This window comes from Erpetoichthys calabaricus, chromosome 8, assembly GCF_900747795.2.
Source record: "Erpetoichthys calabaricus chromosome 8, fErpCal1.3, whole genome shotgun sequence".
In the NCBI taxonomy this organism is placed as follows: Eukaryota; Metazoa; Chordata; class Cladistia; order Polypteriformes; family Polypteridae; genus Erpetoichthys; species Erpetoichthys calabaricus.
Window position 1 is genome coordinate 171,934,627 of NC_041401.2, and position 5,876 is coordinate 171,940,502.

At 35.9% G+C, this 5,876-nt stretch overlaps 1 long non-coding RNA gene across 1 annotated transcript; it reads right to left on the reverse strand.

Annotated features, from left to right (window-relative positions):
* Positions 1 to 3,916: 3,916 nt before the first annotated feature.
* LOC127528986 (uncharacterized) lies at positions 3,917 to 5,638 on the reverse strand. Its single transcript, XR_007935671.1, has 2 exons — positions 5,463 to 5,638; positions 3,917 to 3,993 (listed from the first exon to the last, which is right to left on the reverse strand). It is a non-coding gene; the product is annotated as an uncharacterized LOC127528986 (long non-coding RNA).
* Between the last annotated feature and the right edge of the window lie 238 nt (positions 5,639 to 5,876).

The following is a 5,876-nucleotide window of genomic DNA, read 5'->3' on the forward strand; positions in this document are numbered from 1 at the left end:
TGTCCACTTTCTTCAGCACCATGCCTTATGACAAAAACACAAAGACAATGATATCACAAATGCAGTAGCCTACTTTTTATGTTGCCAATTTGCACGATCAGAAATGTCAGATTTAAGCAGCTGATTAAAGTAATTGACCCTCGTTAACATCTCGCTGGCCGTAAACATTTCTCACACAGAACTTCCCCAGTATGGAGTGTAAAGGGACAGTTGAGAAGGAGCTGCAAAGTGTGTCATACTTTGCTACCACATTGGGTTTGTGGTCAAGTCGCACATCTGAACCATATGAGCCTCACTGCCCACTTCATTGACCAAGACAGGAATTTAAAAAGCAAATGTCTTCAAACTGCCTGCTTTCCTGAAGACCATACAGATGAAGTCATCGCTTTAGGACTGATGGAAGCACTTTCATCCTGAAGATTGAATGAAGACAAACAAGTCTGTATCACAATGGAAAGTGGGATGAATATATTGAAGGTCAAATCACTAAACAACTGGACACAGCTGCAGTGGTTTCGGCATCTACTTCATTCAGTAATCAGTAAGTTGGTGAACATAATTATATACAAATATAATGATTTCTTTTATTTTTGTCTTGGAGCATAAGCTGACCACAATTTAGCGAATGTGTTAGTTTTGTTTGTGTTCTCCATTATTTTCATTTGAAAGCTGGTTGAATTTGTATTAAGGATATATACAGGATGTTTTTTGTCTATTTATTTGTTGGCTTGTTTCCCAGCCATTTAAAACAGTTTGAATCTATAGAAAGGAAAGGAAACAGTATAGAAGTAGTTTTTTTGAGATATTATTTTGTATTTATTTGGAACTGACCAAAGAATTTACTTTGATTTCTCCTGTAAAACTCAAAAGCTTTTAAGATTTTAGTTTTAGATTTAAGATTTAATAATTAAGATTTTATTTTATTTATCTGGAGTTGATGAAAAAATTTGTTGTGTTCTTCTGTAAAACAGACTTTTTTATTTTGTATTACCTATTTTATTTATTTGTATTTGACCTAAGAATTTAGTTGTGCATTTTGTTTATGTTCTCTTGTAACACTTGCACATTTTGACTGGTCAGAATTAAGATTTTAGTTTATTATGTATACATATTTTATTTATTTGAAATACAGTTTGTATAATGTTCTAAGTACATTTGTCATGTTCAACTTCTGACAGAAAATAAATATTTAAACCAAACGTTTTCTGATATCTTCACATCTCACTTAAAAGATAAAAGGAACCTTAAATTTTGACTGAAATAGTGCTTTGATTTATATCATGATATATATCGATATTGACTAATATGAAATATATTGTGATTCGATTTTTTTTTTTCCATATTCCCCATCCCTAGGGACCCTTTATGAATTAAAGATAAGAAACCACATTGGTCTTCACCATATGGGATAAGGTAATAAATACTACATGATTTTAAAAGATCTTGGATGACCTCAGGAAGATTATTGTAAATGCTAGAAAGATATAATTCTTCAAAGTTATTTTACAGATCAGCCAGAAAATGACAAATGACCAAAGGAACCCCAGAAAATAAAAAAAAATATCCAAGATAATTAAGGAAAAGTAGTTGGAAACAAACATTAACCTTCCGAAAAGAGCTTTGCTGCATGCTTTAATTTTGTGTGAGACAATATGGAAGAACCTGTAGAGTTTTGGTAGAATATTTTATGAGTTAATCTTAAATTCATCTTTACAAAAAAAAAAAATCGCCAAGTTATTGCAATTTGACCAGTGCCTACCTCCAAAATATCCTTATGCTTAATTGTGGTGGTCCAAATAAGTTATTGATTTTAGTTTCCTGAGCCTTGGCTTGGATTTTGTGATAATTGTTATTAAAGAAATGAGTAATTCAGTTTCATATCAAATGTTTTGGTGGCCAACATCAGGTCCTCTGTCCATTAAACTGATGATGATTTCATACATTCCAGCATAACTGTAAAAAAACAGATCAAGAGAAAGAAATTCTGGATTTTGCAAGGTAGTCTACCATAAAGATTCCTGTTTTGTCTAAATATTAGAAAACTTTTTAAAGTCCAAGACCCAATTTTATGTGCAAAGAGTTCCCAGAATGAAATGATTCTTTTTTTAAAGGTTTATAAGGAACCACACAAACCATTTTAAAACCATTATTTTTAAGAGTGTGGGAATTCTGAGCTATGATTTTGATTATTAAAATGAAATGTGGACCTCCACAAGTATATATATATTTTTTGCAATGCTGTCAACTGTGTACGTCTGCCCCATTGTTAACTGTCTTTATCTCAAATCTAATGCAAATTGACTGACTTGACATAAGTTTATATTGGATTGAAGTTTGTTCATCCTAATTTATGTGTTCATATATGTAAGTGATGGATGGTTTAAATATTTTTGTCATTGCTTTATAGCTGAACACTTCTACTAGAGCTCAAAGCCTATACTTGGAAATTAATTGAATCGAGTTTTCAAGATAGAAGACCTGAGGATTGGCATGCTGGTCATGAGGAGGATAAGCCATGCTACTCTTCAAAACATGTGAATATTATATTTTCTGCAATTCTGGGGAACCAGAGTTTGTTTCTCTGAAGCAAATCCATTTAATTTCACATTGGGAATGTTTGGCTCTCCTTATTCATTCAAATGCTGAGAACTGACAGACATTACCAGTTTTAAAAATCTGTTACCCACAGAGAGAAATTCCCATCAGAACTCTGTAGCCTGTCTGATAATTAGGATGGATTCAGTCCTGCAAGTTCAGTCTGCAGCTCACATGATTTCTTTCATGTGTGTGTGGTCACTCAAATGGCAAAATTCCATGGGGGAACCTAGACGTCAACAGAGGCAAAACTCAGAGGGGGACCACAGCCCCTGTCTTGCTGTCCGCAGAGGCAAAACTCCAAGGGGGACCCAACCCTGTCGTCAACAGCATCATTAATTAGACTGGTCCACAGAGCCATTAGTTTTTAACTATCATTGGGCCTGTAATATTTACAGGACCTGGAAACCCTGCACTGTCTCATCTTCTGCCCCTTAAGTTTTATTTTTAAATAAAACTGCCACTGCACCTTCTCTGTTCATTAGATTCTACAGCTCATCCTTATATATAAAAAAAAAACAAAAAAACTGAAGACTGTCATCACAGATTCTATTTTTATAGAGATGGCAGTGTTAAAGTAGTCTATATAATTTTGAATATTTATCAAATACTAGCTGTGTAAGCCTAGAAACTATTGAAATCGTCAAGAAAAACAAATTGAAATGTAGAGATGTCAGGTAATTGAACTACTCTGGGTGTTTTTCTTCCTAGGAGGTTTCGTTTTGCTTGCTTTGTTTGTGCATTAGCGGCTAAGTGAGTGTCTCTTTCTTCGGAGGTTTTGTTTTGCCGACATGCTCGCCTCACTTGTGTATTAGCGACTAGTGGAAAAGTAAAAGGGATACCATTTTGCAGATGTGCTCGCCACGCTTCTGTAATAGCGGATAAGCCAGTGACTCTCTCTTTGGAGGTTTCGTTTTGCCGACATGCTGGCCTCGCTTGCGTATCCTTAGCTCGATTCCACCTTTCACTTCCAAGACAGACAGACAGTTAGACACACGCATAAACGCTTATATATGATTCAATAAAACATGGTGTTGGCTTCATCACAGATTCTATTTTTGTAGAGATGGCAGTGTTAAGATAGCCTGTATAATTTTGAATATTTATCGAATATTCAATAAAACATGGTGTTGGCTGTGTTTTCATACTCCTACTAAATTTGTGTATTTGTAACAGTAAAGTTTATTTAAACAAAAAAACATTGTGGAAGAAATGTAGCTAGGATATTTAATGGCATTTTAATGCTTGATCATTCCAAAAGTGTTCATTTTATACTGATTCTCTGTGATTGATTTTATCACAGGAAACTTTACAAAGTAACCAGGGTCAGCATTCACTAACAAATAAATCAATAAAAGTGAGGCATAGTGGTCATCAGAGCATCTTGACCCTGAATCCCTCAGCTTAGTTTTTATTTTAAATGGTTCTTGTATAGTATTTTATTCCTGCGTTCACATGGGTTTCCTCCCTGGTGTTAGGTGGAGCCATGACTCGAATTTGCTCTAATGCAGGAGTCCTGAAGTTCACTCCTGGGGGGCCACAGTGGCTGCCATGTTTCCCAACCCAGTTTCTTGATTAGAAACTAACTATAGCTACTGAATCAATTATTTCTCTAGCAAAATTTATGTGCTTCATTTTAGTTAAAATTTCTAGCCCTCAATTGTTACCTTTACTCTTAGACTGATCATAAGCAAGGGTCGTCAAAGTTGATCATGGAGGACTGTGCTGGCTGTGGGTTTTTGTTCCAACCCAGTGTCTTAATGAGAAGTCAATTCTTGCCTCCACTTGTTACTCAAGTGACATTTTAGTTGTCTTGAGTGTTAATATTTCCCACGCTTAATTGCTTATTTTAGTCTTAAACAGATAACATGATGCATTGTTTTTAATTGCTTCTTATTAGCAATAAGATACAAAAGACAAAGGAAGCAGCAATTCTCTATCTGACGTGTTTCCATTTGCACCAGTGTGTTATTCACGTTGAACTATCTGGTTTTATAAAATATTTGGAAGGAAACTGTAGAGAGAGAAAAGGTGAAGGACTGAGAATTACTAATCTGCTCTAGGCTACAAATCATTTGAGTCATATCCTTGGAAAGGAAAAATCTACAACATAAGAATGACCTGATGTAGCAGAATGAAAACATTACCAAGCGGTAAAATTAAATGTTATTGGCAAGGATTGATTTCTAATTGAGTAATTGGATTGGAATAAAACCCAGCAGGCACTATGGTGACTTTGTAGACATTGATCTAATGCATGCTTGCTCTAATGAGTAACCACAGAGTGTGTAAATGAGATGGTGCCCATTGTTGGAAGGATATGCTTCCCAGACTCATAAAGAGAGGTCAGAAAATGTAGATGGAATCGGTTAAGCCCAACATTTGACATTGGGGGATGGGTGCAGTAAGGTAGTGGTTAGCATTGTTGTCTGTGTTTGAAATCCATGCCTGGACATTGTCCGTGTGGAGCTTGCATGTTCTCCTCATGTCTACATAAGGTTTTCTCTCGCACATTTAGTGTAGCAGTTCTAAATTTGCACCGTGTTTATGGTCCCAGTGATGGACTGGCACCCTGGCTGGTTGTATCAAGCACAGCTGGTATAAGCTGTGGCCTCGAGACCATGAACTGTTTTAAACGTGATTGAGAAAGTTATTTTATACAGAATGTCTGTAGTTAAAGCACCTATATTGCACTTTCACACACTTTTCCCATCACCCCATCTATTTGCAATTAAACTAATTCAAGGGGTGCAGGCTGTCCCAGCAGTACCAGGCACGACACTGACCCAATCACTGAAGTGAAACTGTTGACTGTTAATCTTAAATGAACAATGTCTTCAAGAGGAAAACTTCATATAGATAATGACCAGATCGGAATAAAAGTCCAGTCTCCTAGAGATGCGAGGTAACATTAGCCACTCCATCACCATACTGCCCTTGCCTGTCATTTCTTTTCTTATTTATCATACCAGAATCTGCTGTACTTTGCTAACTTGTTGCTTCACACTAACAAAACCGACATCTAATTCTGTTTGTGACACAAATAAAACCTAGTTGCCATCATTTCCACCCAAAAATAATATCCAAAGTAGTGGAAGGAACATTCATGAAAAAGTACGATATAGAAGGAAATTAACTTCTTCAAGAGCAGCTGTCTCGGCTAACTCAGTAATGGGGCCTCTGTCCTCTCCACCACAGGCAGATTCATTACATGTCATTGTGATGAATTGGAAATTGTTAAATGTGGATGTACTCTGTCTCCCTTGGTGAAACAAGATGGG